This window comes from Barbus barbus (assembly GCF_936440315.1).
Source record: "Barbus barbus genome assembly, chromosome: 33".
In the NCBI taxonomy this organism is placed as follows: Eukaryota; Metazoa; Chordata; class Actinopteri; order Cypriniformes; family Cyprinidae; genus Barbus; species Barbus barbus.
The window spans coordinates 13,647,233-13,665,656 of NC_136761.1; positions in this window are offsets into that span (position 1 = coordinate 13,647,233).

Sequence of the window (18,424 nt, forward strand, 5' to 3'; positions counted from 1 at the left end):
GTATAATAGTTCAACGACACACGATACATATACATACATATCAAAATCAAATAAAGTTCACAAGCTTTCAAAGTTCTTACAGCTTTCTTATTCAAATAGTCTCTGATACTGTCAATATATATGTATATGTATATATAGTTCAGCCAACAAATCCATAAATTGGGTTTCTTATTAGATTTAGATTAGATTCTTATTATAGATTAAATTTGGTTCACAGTATATGTAAATAAATTAAGTAAAAAATACTGCTCCTCTTGGAAAGAAGTAAAAGAGTACATTTTCCCATAGGAGTGAAAAAGGTCTTAAACACTGAATATTTTCATTGATACAATTTTGAACTTTACACCAGTGTAACTGAATATATACAGTACCAAAATAAGTGCCGTTTCCTCATATTCATTGCAGAAAATACAATTTACATTTAAATTTTTGTAAATAATGATTTGCTAAAATATGTAAATGAGCTTATAAGAAACTTCTTTAATCTTATTTCTACAATCTTTATTTATAACTGACTCAACAATTTAATATTGTTGTCAGACCAGTTATTTAAAAAGAGATTTGTGTTTGTATATAATGTTTCTATTTTTTTTTTTATATGAAATATCGATGCAGAGAAAAAATATGCTTAAATAGGCTATTAATGACCAAGATAGGAGCATTTGTTTAGTTTTGTTAACTGCTTGAAAATGTGTGTAATTTGCATTGTAGAGTAAAAGTATTGTTAAGTTATGTTTATCACAGACCTTATTTTATGATTTTTTTTGTAAAACCACATTATAATTTCATGTTTATATTTCATGTTAACAATAAACATGAAACACACAACACTATCATTCACTTATTTAACACACATACTTGCATTTCAAATTTGCACCTAACATACCTGTACGTACTAAATTGTCTATTTTGTATACTGTGTTTGTGCTATTTTGCACATTGTCTATTTTGTATATTTATATTATTTTTATTATCTGTCTTGTCACTGTCATTCTGTTGCACTGTGGAGCTTCTGCAACCAAAACAAATTCCTCGTGTGTGTAAACATACCTGGCAATAAAGCTCATTCTGATTCTGATTATAAAAACCTTGAGGGAACCAACGGAGAACAGTTATACACTATTAGTCAGGTTTTGACATCACAACTAAAACACTATATTCTCAGGGAATGCAACTAAAACCTATTATAAATGTATTATTATATCACTTATATGTTTTGTACTGTTGTACTCACTATTTTATTATTACTCTAGTACATATACTAACACCACATATCACTTTTACTACATTTTTACTCTAGTACACTGCACTGTGTCAGTGCATAGTGTTTTACCACACTGTATCCATGAAGGATTATCTGTTACATTTCTTATTGTTTGGTGTGGAGTTTATATCTGTCTCCTGCTATGAAAATATTGAAAACAGACTACCAGTGTGTAAAGTTTTGATTTGTATTTACTGATTTTATTCCATTTTATCAGTGATGGTCAATTATTAGTAGCCTACTTAAAGATGTATTATTTCGATTTATGTTTATGTTTCCAGTATTTCAATGGGAATGAGCTGTGTTCTGACCTGAAGCACAAGAAAAGCTCAAATGTTGGGGTTGAAGACAGAGAAAGCAATTCCCACAAAGAAAAAACTTAATTTCATTTAATGTACATATATTACATGTATATATCACAGTTATACTAAATTAATATTAGAATTGTTACCAGGAAAAAAAGCCAAATCAACAAGTGTAAGCTTTCACAATTTCTAATGAAAATTAATTATTTTCCAAGCCTAACTAAATAACTGGAGACAGAGTTATTTTTAATTCCATGTAGATCACAAACCACTGAAATCGGGTGATAAATGTAAACGTTATCGTGTTTTTATCCAGAAAAAAAACTCAGCTCCTCCATTTGTTTTTAAGGCAGTCTTACCCGGACCAACATGGCGGACGTGTCGCGAGTGGAGGTGACGTATTTCCGCTCTTGAGTGGAGCTCCACTCGCCCAGTATGTCTGCAGCCAGACCCTATAGAGTGGTGGAACTATGATGTCACTTTGTAGGCGAAAATTAGTTAGCATTTTAGCACTTCCGGTTCCATCATCCCAGAGTCAATGGGTTTTTTGAATGGGATTTTGGTTAAATCCCATAAGGTCCGTGGTTTACACAGGCTCAAGATACTTTCACGTTTTATTCTACGACATAAAACACACCAGTTACACCCCACTCGTGATTTTTTAAAGCTGTTACGTTTCTTTAAAAAGACGGTTGCTAACAAGTTGCTAAATGGGACTACAGGCGCTGTCGGAGACATTCAACGTCATCACGCCGAACAGGAACTCATTCTAACCCGCTTTTACAGTCTCGTGCTCTTTTGGATTAAAATTCATCCAGAGTAAATAATTATCATGGAAAATGTTTCTAAAAATAAGTTTAAAAGTGGTCGGAAACATGGTGGTGGTGACGTTGAAGTTTCATGAACTATGATTGAACACAGAGCTTATTTTTTGCGTTTATCCAAAAGCCTATGGGAAAATCCTATTGGGTTTTTGTCGAGGGAACCAGTTTCATGCTAACAGCCGATCTGCCTACAGAGTGACGTCATAGTTCCCCCACTCTATTGTGCACAATTTTATTGTTTATAGGGCCAGCAGAGAAGGCCCTGCTTCCCCTGACGGCCCACCACTGCGCTAGTAGTATAGACAAAACCAAAATTTTATTTTAGCCAAACCCATTTCAAACAAGGTTATCTTATTATATTATTGTTACCTTATAGACTTAAGAATACATTCATTTCAGACAAGGAAGACGCTCTGATTTGAATTTACAACATTTATTTTACCAACCAAACATTAGTCGTCTTCTAAATAATGGTGCGAGTGGGGCTTGAGGAAGTGACGTCGCCTGCGTCTGCGCAGTGCAACCTGATTCAGACCCAGAAGTGAGACACAGGAAACAGAAATACTGCAAAATAATAATAATAATAACGAGACGAAATAACGTTATAACATTTTGTTTCGACTCGTTTTGGTCAACGAAAATGAAGAGATATTTTAGCATTCGTTTTTATTCGTCAACAATATTGCATTATATATTTAATTATAGTCATCGTCACATGACCAGCATTTACGTTGCGTCTCATCTCGTTTTCGTCACGTGATAAAGGTTCGTTGACGACGATATTTATTCATAATTTTCGTTGACGAAAGCAACACTACTCACCACAGGTGACGTTTTGAGCTTAGACGCTCTTCATCAGACAATGAATTCATCCCTTTAATTTATCTTATAATCAACATTATGTCACAATTGCAGTTAAGCTTGAACTAGAATTGGACCAAAAACATTGCTTTTACCAGTAATTTTCAACTGGTTATTGAGAATGAATTTGCATAAGGTTAGACCCACGGCCTTTGACATCCACAATAAAAAATAAAAAAATAAAAAAGACAATAGGGTTCTCACTATTAAAAGCCTATTTATGTTGCTGTGCAGGGTCATATGGATAGTTCATTTTATCACTACTTTTAGCATTGTTTTTCATTATCAGAACAGACCTGTGAAACATTTCTGGGTCGTGACCCACAGGCTGAGAACCACTACATTAAGCTCAGCCCTGGTTAAAGAACAGTGAGATTATTCAATGCTCCTCTCATGCTTCAGAGTGAACAGCAGGGAGTAATGATTTGCTCATATTTCAGCCTCTTGAAGGAATGCTAATAAACTTGAACGTTTTGAATCCTAATATTGCTCTGTATATATTAACGCTAATATATTCCGAGAGCTGAGCAAGGAACATGAAAATCATGATATTTCCGGTCCTCATGGGCAGTGTGATTTATCCAAGCATAAGGGTAAAATAATAAGTTTTACTTTGATTCTGTTTTTGCGTGCAATTACAGTGAATCTACTCCACCGACAAGCGGCCAAAAGATCAATCAGAAACACGCTGACGGTAGATCTTCCCTGATTCAATTCGGCTGGAAATTAAAGACGGGCGAGGAAGCGGGTCACATGGTCTTTATAGACAGCTAACACAGACAGACGCATGCAACACACATTACTTGAGTGGCACGTCCACAGAAATGTTGTCTGGCTGTTCGATTAATCTCCCGGCTGCCAGCAAGATCAAATTGTAAAATCAGGAAAACACTAAGTAATTTAGCACTAGAAATGTGGGAAAGGAAGAATTCAATGAAATGGATACAAATTAGATCCTCCGTCTTGGGTCTTTGGCCAGGAAATTCATTGGTAGCCATTAGTGTTACATGGTGTACCAGTGTCACAGCAGCATCACAGCACCCAATCCACAAAATACTGGTAGTGGTACTGAACTATAGTAGAAATCACTGACACATTTACCATACAAAGCTAATGCAACAACACATAGGAGTAGGCATATGACGGTATAAAATGTTCATGTTGCGATTAATTGCTAATGCTTTTATCATGGTATACAGTATTATCACGGTGTTGACATTTAGTTGCAAAAAAGTTTTGCCAAAGTATAACAAGTTTAATAACTTTTTTCTTATAACAAAAAGGACTGAACATTTGCATGCAATAAGGTAATACACAAAAAAGTATAAAGTAAAAAATTCACAGATTAAAGTGCAAAAGAATTATAAAGACCACTTAGTAACACTGTACAATAACCCTAACCCTACAAATAATATATCATTAGTTCATCTTAGTTAATGCATTAACATTAATAATGAGCAATAGTTACAGAAGTAATTAATCTTTGTTTAAAAAAATACAAATACAGCTGCAACTAACAACGTGATATTGAATATTGTAATTACACAAAATTAATGAATGTCTACATAGGAGTATAAAAATAAGCATATATATATATATAAGTGCTGTCAAACGATTAATCGTGATTAATCGCATCCAAATTAAAAGTTGTTGTTTGCATAATATATGTGTGTTCTGTGTATATTTATTATGTATATATAAATACACACACATATTTTGAAAATGTTTACGTCTATATTTATATTCATATAATTTATATTATAAATAAATCTATTTAATATATAAAAATAACATTTTTCTTAAAAATATACATGCATGTGTGTATTTATATTTACATAATAAATATACACAGTACACATACGTGTCTTATGTAAATTAAAACTTTTATTTTGGAAACGATTAATCACGATTAATCGTTTGACAGCACTCATATATATATATATATATATATATATATATATATATATATATATATATATATATATATATATATATATATAGTAACGACACGTGAGTCATGGGGATCCATTTCCAAGGCTTTATTAAAAGGAGTGGTCGGAAACAAGCATTGGTCAAACATTGGCAAACAGGAATATATATGGCAAGACAAAGTGTAATTCTAGGGCAAGCGTGGGTCGATGATCGGCGAATAATATTCAACAGGACAAGGCAGAGAGATAATCCAGGTAAACGAGCAATAATCCAAACGAGGGGCAAACAAAGTCCGAACGGCAAGGCAAAGGGTTAATCCAGGAAACACGGGCAGGAACCAAAATACAAGAAAACAGGCAAGGCAAGACTATACCAACTGAGTAGGCTCCGTAGAGTAGCTGTCGCTGGGATATACACTATACAATACTTGGTGATGACAGAGAGGAAGTCCAATGCTTATAAAGCCTGTCTGAAGGGATCAGATGTGTAATCAGTGCAATGTGAGATTGGTGACAGCTGTGTGTCATCAGTGCGATGGATGATGGGAGTTGTAGGCCGATGGTGAAGTGCAACAGTAGTGTAGTGCAAGAGTCAATGTGGTGAGTGAGTGACCTCTGGTGGTGATTAAACGAAAGTTCATAGACAGGATTCATGACATATTTATATATAAAATATAAAATAATTGTTTTCTATTTTAATACATTGTTAAATATCATGTCCCCTGAGATAGGAAAAACTGATTTTGTGCTGAATTATTATAAGTTACTGTTAGTGCTCAATTTTTAATAATGGTACTTTAGGGGTGTCCCCGACTAAGGATTTTCATAGTCAATTCGGAATTTTCGAATCTTGCCGATATTCGACTGATAGTCGAATCATATGTTTGGGGGCGTGGTCAAAATACGTTACCAAGAGTCAAGTCAGACACAGTCATAAATACTGATGTTAACACACAGGGAAAATGTGTAACGGACGACTCGCAGATACAAACGGGGTAAATAATGTTTTATGTTTTGATTAAAAGATAGTTAACATTAAATGTCAGAGAAACCCTAAGAATTCAAAAAAATTTTTACAATAGTGCTCTCATTATAACGTTATGTATATAACAGTAGTTGTTAATGTTCTGCATTTTTGTTTGGTCTGCGCCCTGAAGATGACCAGTAGAAGCCTTTGATAGCAGGTTTTTAATCAATGGGATTTAACTCATCATTTATCTCATATAGGCTACGCTTTGTTATTTATACAACATAACGTTAATATTACGACTTATAAGCTATCTGCACAAAATGCCCCGAATGCACGTCATGAACGTTTTTAATAGGCTGTATGTTAACTTATTTGGAGAAAACTGGTAGTTTTATGTGAAATCAAAGATTTGAGCACCCCCATATTTCCAAAATGGCATGATCATAATACCCCGCGAATATTCGACTGTGAGATCGGGATTCGAATCAGGCTCCTCCTATCGAAGCATCGAATCTTCGATTATTTGGGGTCACCCCTATGGTACTTATTAATATTAATGTTGAAAACATTAATATTTTGATATTTTTAACCTTGTTTAATATTTTGAACCTTTTTTATTCGTTTTCGATGCAAAAGTTAATTTTTTTGTAACATTATAAATGTCTTTTAATATCACTTTTGATCAATTTAATGCATCCTTGTCAAACGAATTAGTCATATTTTTTAAATAAAAAAATTAAAAATCTTACCCAAAATTTAGCTTAATATTTTTGTAGAACCTGTGACGTACTACCATTTAGTGAATCACCATTTAGCAGTACATTTTCAGTTAGACCACATCAACCTCTTTCAAGAATATAATTTAATGGAAAGCGATTAAAGGAACCCAGTGGGTGATCCAGATCTGTAAATATGATGGTGACTAACGCCTTGGAAAAAAATATATATAAATCACACTTGAATCCATCTAGCCATGACAGCCATTTAAAAAGAGAGCAAGTAAACCTACAGTATGCGTGAGGTCATCTGACAGGCAGCATGACATATTTCACAGCAGACGTGCATGTTTATTTTCAATCGTTCAAATGGCATTGGAGCTCTATGTTCACTTTAAACACCTTTAAGTACACTTGAACAACTGACAGAATGATGAGATATGTATACTGCGTGACTGGAATCAACTAGACGTGAGGTGAAAAACTAATGCATTTGTTCTGATGGCCCTATAGCTTATCAAACATTCAGTTTTCATGATTCAGACCCCAAGCACTGCCGCAAATAATCACAAAGCCTTGAATGAAGACACCAGCATGACGTGATGAAGAACTCAATCGCCACCAATCACTCCAGGGAAGCAATTTAAGAGTCAGCTCAAAGCATTTTAACTGTAATTATATCACACAAATTGACTCGGACAAGGGAGCACATAGAGGGCCACATGCAAAAACAAATGCATGGCAGCAGCTTTACAGTGACAGCTAGAAAGTCATCAGATCTCTGAGAAATAATAATAATACATGTCTAAGCCTCACTCATGATTCCATTATGACTTAGGTTTTATGGGCTTTACCCCCAAAAGAGCTTAAAAACAAATTCATCCCTTTAGCCTTTAGCAACAATTCAGAACCAATTCCATTTAGAATGATCTTAGCATGACCTTCAGATTAAATTATTTCACAGAAAATAAACAAAACATATACAACCCAAATTCCTGAAATGTTGGGAAGTTTTTTAAATTTGAATAAAATTAAAGACTTTCAAATCACATGAGCCAATATTTTATTCACAACAGAACATAGAGAACATAATAAATGTTTAAACAGATAACTTTTTACACTTTTATCCACTAAATGAGCTCATTTCAAATTTGATGCCTGCTACAGGTCTCCAAAAAGTTGGCAAGGGGGCAACAAAGGGCTGAAAAAGCAAGAAATTTTGAAATGATTCAGCTGGGAGAACATCTAGTAACCAATTAAGTTAATTGACATCAGGTCTGTAACATGATTAGCTATAAAAGGGATGTCTTAGAGAGGCAGAGTCTCTCAGAAGTAAAGATGGGAAGAAGCTCTCCAATCTGTGAAAGTGTGTGTAAAAAGATTGTGGAATACTTTAAAAACAACGTTCCTCAATGTCAAAGTGCAAATCCTTTGCAAATCCCATCATCTACAGTGCATAATATCATCAAAAGATTCAGAGAAACTGGAGAGATCTCTGTGCGTAAGGGATAAGCCCGAAGAACTTTGTTGGATTCCCGTGGTCTTCGGGCCCTCAGATGACACTGCATCACTCATCGGCATGATTCTGTCATTGACATTACTAAATGGGCCCAGGAATACTTCCAGAAACAACTGTCAGTAAACACAATCCACCGTGCCATCTGCAGATGCCAATTAAAACTCTATCATGCAAAAAGGAAGCCATATGTGAACATGGTCCAGAAGTGGCGTCGTGTCCTGTGGGTTTCAAAGTGGAAAAGTGTTCTATGGTCAGACGAGTCTAAATTTGACATTCTTGATGGAAATCACGTACGCCGTGTCCTCCGGGCTAAAGAGGAGGGAGACCTTCCAGCATGTTATCAGTGTTCAGTTCAAAAGCCAGCATCTCTGATGGTATAGGGTGCATAAGTGTATACGGTATGGGCAGCTTGCATGTTTTAGAAGGCACTATGAATGTTGAAAGGTATATAAAGGTTTTAGAGCAACATATTCTCCCCTCAAGACGATGTCAATTTCAGGGAAGGCCTCGTGTATTTCAACAGGATAATGCAAAACCATATACTGCAGCTATTACAACAGCATGGTAGTAGAATGGCTTCGTAGTAGAAGAGTCCGAGTGCTGAATAGCCCTGCCTGCAGTCCAGATCTTTCACCTATACTATAGAGAACAATTGGAGCATCATTAAATGAAAAATACATCAAAGACGACCACAAAATCTTCAGCAACTGGAAACCTATATCAGGCAAGAATGGGACCAAATTCCAACACCAAAACTCCAGACACTTATAACCTCGATGCCCAGATGTCTTCAAACTGTTTTGAAAAGAAGAGGAGATGCTACACCATGGTAAACATGCATTCATCCCAACTATTCTGAGACCTGTAGCATGCATCAAATTTGAAATGAGCTCATTTTGTTAGTTTGCATTTTTAGTTTTCATTTTATTGAAATTTAAAAAATGTCCCAACATTTCTGGAATTTGGGTTGTATAATATTAGTGCTGTCAAACGATTAATCGCGATTAATCGCATGCAAAATAAAAGTTTTTGTTTACATACTGTATATAATGTAAACAAAAACTTTTATTTTGGATGCAATTAATCGCAATTAATCGTTTGACAGCACTATATAATATATATTTAGTTCTGTCAGCTCATATATATATATATATATATATATATAGTGGCAGGAAAAGCAAACAACAGACAGTGGGTGGCGTCAGGCCTCTGAGAGGCTTTTATTAAACAAAAAGTGTCCAAAATGGGTTAAAGTGTCCAAAATAAACAGAGGACCTGGTGTCCTCGTCGTGCTGCGGGGTTTGTGAAGGAGGGCAGTGTTCTGAAAGGAAGGGTCCAGGTAAGGGGCGGAGTCCGGCGGCCGCAAGCGCTTCCCTCTCGGGTCCGGAGCGCGAGGGGCGGCGGCTTCGTCCTCCTTTGGCCCGCGGCGCTTCCGAGGGTTATACGGCCTGGTATCCTGGCCCGTCAGCCGTCTCGCGGGTGCGGTAGTCGAGCCCTCAACGCTCCCTTCCTGGACCCACGAGGACACCAGCGTGCATGCACGGGGAAGAGACCGGTCTCTCGACGAGAGGCGCGCTCGGCATTTAAACAGCGGCGGTGATGAGGCTCTATTCGGATCAGGTGCGGCGAATAAGGGACGGGGTGGTGATGATAATAAGGGGAGAGGCAGCCGACTCGTCACATTATATATCTATATATACAGTATATATATATATATATATATATATATATATATATATATATATATATTCTTCCTCTTTTCTTACTTCTTTTAAAAAACATTTCTGTTAGGCAGTCAGTATGTGTGTATGTGAGTATGTTAGAAAAAACGCATTCACAAAACAAGCATGAAAAATATTGCTCGCTGGAGTGTTAGAACTGCTTCACCGTCCATGAAGATAGTGTGCGTGAGTCAGATGTGGGCTGCTTTCAAAATGTACTCTTATGTCCACAAAGAATAACATGAGATACTTAGCAAACAATTGTATTTATCTTTTCATAAAATAACCCACAAAATCCACATTTCTGCTGGAATAGGAAATTCATATAAAGCTAAATCACAGTCCACTGTGACTGTGCACACATTTTACACAAACACTAGAAGATGTTTGTAGAGAGATCACTTGAATGAGTATGAGCATCACGACTCAGTGTCAGAACGTGCATGGCTCCAACAGTCAGAGTTTTGCACTCTAAACATACCTTTTTGTATGGTTACAAATGCATTTTGTCTTCATTTCTAAACGTTTTCACCATATTTAATCTAAACTAACTAAGTGATAAGCATTTGTACAGTGAAAACACATTATAGAATGAATTGCACGCATGAGTTTGGTGGCCTAATGTAGTGTGTACCACTTAAACATTGCTCTGTGGCACTTGTGCACTTCATCTTATCCAATCTCTGAATCTGTGATACAACACAACAATTTTTCAAATCAAAATGGCTGCCGCTTTTCCTGGCATTAGCATACAAGAGTCCAAAATATGACTTGAAAATAAAATAAACACTGTTTTCACTGATGACAGTGAACATGCTATGCTCTGCGATATAATTAAGCATGGTAAGCAACAGATTCTGAATGTTAAACCAAAGCTTACCCGCTTTTAAACATAGCTCCTCTGAAGACTAATACATAATGTCCAGACTGAAATTAACTTTTTCACTCACCAGCCAATTTGGCTACAAAATTACTGGCCAGTCATAACTTCTACTACTGCCATTTGATGCTGGATGTGGTAAATAAGCTGCCAGTGAAAATATTGATTTTGAAGTCACTGAAAATGCTAGTTTTGCGAATATGTTTGAGATCATGAATATGAGGCAGATGCTGAATGTACTGTGGAAGTAAGTGCGCTCTGACGATGACAGCGATGGTAAAATCATCTGCTCAAATTGAACCCTTCTGAGTTTCAAAAGGTAACCAAATATGCTTCAGGCCTATGTTATTCTTCTGTAATGGTTCTTAAAATATCAAGAGAGTTTTTTGCTATTGCAGCAGTTTAGGATCCATCCGTGCTGGATGTCTGGGTCGCTAAAGACTAAAGAGTGATTGGCAAAACATTCATGCATTTAAAGGTTAAATATTAATATTTTTATATTTTATATTATCTATAAATATATTTAATACATAAACATAAAATATTTTTCTTAAATATATACATGCATGTGTTTGTATTTATATATACATAATACATATACACAATATACACAACTTTTATTTTGGATGCGATTAATCACGATTAATCGTTTGACAGCACTAGAAAAGATACTTTAAATGGGAAATTAAAACCGCCAGCAGGTGGCAGCAAGTCACTGTTAATAAGTGAGTCATTGCGATTTGAATCATTTAATGGTTGATTCATTCAGGAAGGAAACACCTCATGTTTCTAAGAGGCGCTAAACAGTGCTGTGGCTGTATTTGGAATGATTTTTGTTGTTGAAATAGAACAAAAACAGCCAAAATGGTGTCTAAAACGTAATGTTTACTAACTGTTGTATAAAATCACATTTGTAATCATGCTGATTTTTGAAGAAGAAAAAACAACGGCACTCTTCTTGTGATATTAACTATATGAAATAATATAAATATACACTGCAGGTCTTGATGCTCAATTCCGATTTGTTGCCTATATCCGTTTTTTTTTTTTGGCTGTCAGTTTACACGTTCTTTCAGTTGTGACCCATATCCGATTCATGTGTTTACACTTGCCATACCATCCGAAACATCCCGCATGCGTTGTCATTTAGCGCCTCCACACATGCTTCCTCGACAAAACGAGTCGAGCAAATTTGAAAAATGAATTATTTTTATTTTTATGTTCACATTCTCCATTAAAAGACCTTCAAAATGATGTATGATGTTTTGGAATCGGACAAAAAATGATTGCTATACCCGTTTAAAGTCGATATAGAGTCAGCAAGGTTGATTATGAGAAGATTAAAGATTTCCTCCAGTTCTTTTCTTATTAATAATTCGGCTACCATATTAATAATCACAATATAGCTGTTATGTTGTTAGAATGCTAGAATACCTTCTGTGATGGACTATATGCACTTTAAACTGCATAAACTCCTATAGAGAGAGAGAGAGAGCGAGAGTAGCCTATATTTTTTAATAAAAATATCTATTCATCTATCTACATTGCAAATTACTACCAGTCTCCCTATTTTCTGAGCTAAGAGTTATCTTTACCAACTCTAACGGCATCCTTTTGCTGTCTTGCAACATTTATATTTCCTTTAGCAAATGCTGATATTATGCATGTGCATATGAAATCTTTTCCCAAAAGTGTCATCTTCCCACAAATGATTTCCAAACCTCCCTCAATTCTAAATGACAAACAGATTATAAAATCTAAGATAAAAGGAGCGAATCTATTAAAATCCTGCTGATTGCCATGTCACTGTAAACCTGACGCGGGAAGCGCAATATTCAGGTACACAGGTAAATTACGACCCTTCTTCACTTGAAGGGCTTCACATAAATTAACTCCCATCATCAGGTCTCTCCTCCCACCATGCTATAAAACATCAGCGAGTAGTCAGACAGTGTAGATAGCTGTTTTGACTGATTTTCAGGAAGCACCTCTCCATGACCCCATTTACCCCACAGCCAGAGACATTTAAATCACCTAGCATGTGGCAATCCGGGCACAGCAAGCAACAGAGATAATGTTTTTTTGTTTTGCTTTTTTTTTCTCTTAAAAACATAAAGGAGGGATCAAATGTGATTATGTTAGCAGTAAGTGTTTAGCTTTCCACACAACACACACAGGTGGTGAAAGTCAAAATATGAAAGTCGGTTCAGATCAGTGATCCCTTAGAAAGCTGTTTTTCTATTAGTATTTCATTACAAAGAAACCGAATACACATTACAAATGATCACATGCAGTACAATTCTTTTCTTACTGTATACAGTTTTGCAATCCATGTTGATAAAATAACAGTAGAGCAAACAGAGAAATACAATACTGTATAGACCTAGTAAAGCACTCTGAGCACCATGGTCGTATACAGGATACTGAAAAACAAGATAGAAAATATACACTCTATAGATTTAGTTTTTTTCAGTTCTCTATGAACTCTGTTCTGTTCCGTAGGATGTTGTCTTCATCTTGTGAATTAATCTGCACTGTGTATTTCCGCACAAGATTGCTCACAGCTTCCGTTCCGTACTGAAAATCAATGGACATGCAGATGGCCTCCAGTTGAAACGCTGCCCATTCCTGTAGCGCTGATTGAAGAAATCTCAAACACATTTTTTGAGTCTGACTTCTGTTTGGAATATCTTTTGCTCTGTGCAGTTGAAAGGGAACATTGGTTGAGACATTAGATTGCAGCACAGGTTTTCAGATGGAAATGTGAGTGCATGGTGCCTGTCTGTGCCAAACTTCCTGGCACCATGCTAAGGTGTTCAGAGTGGTTTCTTGCTGGTCCAAATCTAAAAACCTGTTCCTAAATCTCTAATATTCTCTTGAAAAGACTCTTTAAATGTAACTCTTTCTTTAAGAACTTTCTTTATCGTCGTCCAGGTGAAAATCTTAAGTCTGATCATTAAGAAACACCCCCCTCTCCTCAACACGGTTTAAAACACCGAGAGACAATTGCTCATCAGTCGCTCCAGCAGGAAAGAGCTAGCCTGTTAGTTTAACATACATCTGATATAGTATAGATTACAGAGTGTTTTTCAGCAAAATCAATATTAGGGAAAGGGACTGGATATAAAAACCAACACAAACACAGGCTCAGCTTGCTTAGACACGGCAAAATGTTTGTTTTTCCCTGAAGTGTATCGGTAAGAACATTTTGATTGCTAATGCTATGGATGCTGACTCCCTTAATTTAATGCCACACTGCTCCCAGCGTCCGCATTACAGGAATATGAGCGCGAACAGGAAGAAAAGCTCTTCACAAAAAAAATGCGTTGATGCTTAAGTAAATGGGTCTGACTCAGCGCAGCCTTTGGCATAACCCCAGTTAAACCTAATGTTTCAGAAACAGGAATTTCTAACAAGTCATTTGATTTGGAAGTTAGATGACGCGAAAATGAAAATTCTGTCATTATATACTCTTACGTCATTCCTGTGGTCAATTTTAATGTATATTCTGGTCACTATTTTCAGTGTGATGAAAGTTTAAAGGACTGGGTCTGTTAAGCTTCAAAACATTAAAAAAGAAAGACATAAATAGTCCAAATGATTTGTGTTCTACATTCTACAATTCAAATACATTCTAAAGCTTTGGGTAAAGAACAGACAGTACTGTTTATGATGATTATTCACTGAAAATCTTGACGACCCAAGTTCATGTGACAATATCTCATTTGAAAACAAATCATTATTTGTATCTGATCTTTTTAATGAATCAGTTGATTCAGTTCACAAACTGGTTTGAGTGAATTTAAGTCACTGAGTCAGTCATTAAATCGCTGTGGTTAACAATTTTCAGGAGCAGACTATAAAGTCTAAACACAAAAGAATCATTTGACTTGAGAAATGCACAAGTCATATAGACCACTTGTATTGTGCTTTTTGAAGCTTGGAAGTTCATTGTAATTGCAATAAAAGGAATGTTTCCTTTTTGCGCTCCACTAAAGAAACCATTTATGGGTTACATAGTGCCAATTAAAGGCACCTTGCCCTGTTGAGGAGGGGAGTCTTTCTGTGTACTGTGGAAAGACATTATTGTTGTTAAAGAGATGTATATTACTAAGCACAGCTATCCAACAAAATCTCTCAGCCGTCCATTTAAGTCAATTTAATTCCCGGAGATTCAGGTGTGAGTGACTGGATTTAAATTTGCTGCCTATCTTCTCACGGCCAGCTGAAGGGTATTACTTCTAAGACATTTCTTTTCATACACGTCAAGCCTCGGAATCATTTGTTGTAGCATAACAGGAAGCCGTGAGAATACTTTCGCAATTGATTGAACTGTCAAAAAACACGTTGTTTGATTGATCGCATTTCAACCAATCATGTCATGCCAATTTCAGATGCGATCGAGGTTGGCTGACGGATCCTGGGAGAGAAAACACAAGAATTTGAGGCGAGGTGATACTGTTGCACATCAAGTTTAAAACTGAAATTTGCCCCAAAATCTTTTTTTTCTTCTAAGCAATCAGACTGTTTGGCATTGTCCAAGAAAGGCAGTCCAAAGAGAGTTAAAAATAAGCTCATATGCCGAAAAAAAACTCGCTTGTCAAAAAACCAGCGGCAGGTAAAGTTGACCTTAGCTAGATTTCCAAATGATGCACCCCTGTTAAAACTGGAGAGGTTTTTCGGCATCAAACAGCATGCATGAAACACCCAGATGACCTTCCAACAACAAGAGGAGACATCTGAGAGTGCCCATTGTTTGAAGGACTGGAGGGAAATCAGGAGGTCGGGTCAAACCCACTGCACATCCTTGACAGATACAGCAATTATAATGAATCTCGAATCAAATACTCCAAATAAAAGCTGACAGCTGAAGCCTGACAGAATGCGAGCATGTGGGCTGCTAAAATGTGGAGAGAAGAGGAAGGTGTTAAGAACCCGTGAGAAAACCGAACAATGGAACATCGGAAATCAACTTCCTTAAGTTTATTTTGTGCTTCTCAAGCAATTAGCAGTTACATCTTGTGACAAACAACAAATTATACAATCCACTAGTGATTAATTCACACAGTTGAGCTTCCCTAACAGAAGTCTTCAAGTTGGCGCTGAGTTCATCCTCAACTCAAGGTTTTGTGCTCTGCTTTAGCAGCGAGACCCTGTTTAAAAGCACTTTGTCTCAGCAGTGAACTTGTACAGAGCTTGTCCACTCCGCCTCCCTCACTGTAGTACATTTCCTATTTGGAGAGCCGTAATGTCTGGAGGGAAAGGTCAACTGCAGACAGTATGAGTAATGTGAGAGAGAAACGGGGGGCGAGAGGACATCACTCCGTATCTGAAAATATCTGTGTTGAGGAAAAGGTGCGTTACGTGGCTGAGAAGAGCTCTGACACTCAATACTTTTCCTCACTAGAATGAAATATCAGAAACGTGTCATTATAGATGAGCTGTGCGAATGTGAAGCGGATTTGTTGGCTAAACAAAACAAGATCATTTTGAACATGTGGCATTACACAAGACCTCCAATGTCAAATATGGTGCATGGCAACGCTTGATGGCCTTCCGACAACAAGGAGCAGTTTGATTTGAATAATCGCTTGGAGAAAATAAGTATCTCTCACTTGTGTGTCTCGGAGTCATGTCAATTATGATGAAATATTCTTCAGACGTTTATTCGGGAAGTGTTTGATAACCTGCGACTAGCTGGATGGCTGACAGCGTATTTTAAACAATGGCAAGAGAATGCAAATGGGCCTCCTTAAAAAATATATATATATAGACCACCTTCAGGTGTGATAACAGATGTCATTAATCAAAGATTCAACATACTGTAAAAGCGTAGGCTCCAGTTATATTAAAAATATGAAGTTGTTTCATTACATTATCGCTGTATAAGCTCATTTGGGCACTTCGCAGAAGGGAATCAGTTTGCCTAAAGACATATACACACTAAATCTGTGCAAAGCCATATTTGTGGTTTTGATAAATATATTAATTTAACATTTCTATTTAGGATCCATGGATTCAGCTTGCAAATCATTTCAAAGCAGCTTTATTTAAAGTGTTCCAGTAACACTTTAAATAAAAAAACATTAATGAATTTATTAGGTATCAAACAATAAACAAGATTTTTTAAAATCATAAATGAAATGAAATACAGCTTAGGTAGATTCATAAATGCTGTAAGTGTTGTTTTTGTTAGTTCATGATGCATAATGCATTCAACAACTTGCACATTACTGTAAAGTCTCAATGTTGTGCTTTAACCATATAAAGCCTGTATTAAATTTGATGCTCTGATTTCTAAGGCCTCTAAATTATTAATATAAAAACTGCTGAAAAGCCTACTGTACACAATCTACTATATGCTTTCTTGTCATCTGATTGATGTTTTTTTACTACTTCGTTTTTTTAGTATAATCTGAAAAATATCCATGGACCTGAAATTAATACTTTGTTTTGTTAGTAATATTTCAAGATATAGACTTGTTGAAACTGCACCAAATTACATATTTGTGCTCAGTTTGGGCCTCTGAATTAAACTTTATTATTAGGCGTTTTCAACACATTTCTCCTTACACTACATGAGCCATAAAATCATTGTACACGGTTCAATAAACACTTTCATTATTTCAATAAAATTATATATTTTTTTTGTCTTTGTAAAAACTTTTAAAAGCTCTTAAAACATGGTGTGTTGCAAAGGAAATAAGTTGCATGTAAGCTACAGTTGCATATTTTTGTGCCGTCGTGAATTTTAACAATGATGCGTTGACCAATGTGACTTTCAGAGAGGAGGGTTCTTTTGTGCTTTTGGAAATCCAATTTGGTGCATTCCCTCTTGATGTCAAACTGACCTCGCTTTTTCTCACACCTCCACAAATCCCTATTTGGTTACAAATGACAATACGTGTAGGTGTTTTCATTTTATTATTTTTTTTATTTTAACCAAGAATGCAAATGCGTAAAACAGCAATCAGCAGTGAACTCCCAAAGCATTACATAAAAAAATAACACTCCTGTAGCAAACGGTTTCACCACAGTCATTTCCAGAAATGAAAGACAGAAAGAATTTTTTTTTTAACTAAATCCTAAACCAGTACTAAATCCACAGCAACATCTGACATGCAATTATTGCAATAAACACACAAACTGAATCAAAAGCATCTCTCAAGCCATCTGTCACGTAACCTCCGGTGACCCACCACAGTTGTTTATAAATGCAGAAACAAGTCAATGTACTTCTGCCGGGATCAGGTTGGAAGTGGTGTCAGGCTACTTCAAAGAAGTCATCTCACATGCATGCGTAAGAAAAATGTGTATGCATGGCTGGAACGCCGCTCACTTTACCACCCACTGCTCTGACTAATGTGAAAAGCTTTTTTCCCTGTTGACCATTCAAATCTTTGAGCAACTCCATTTGAGGTCATTCGCTTCGC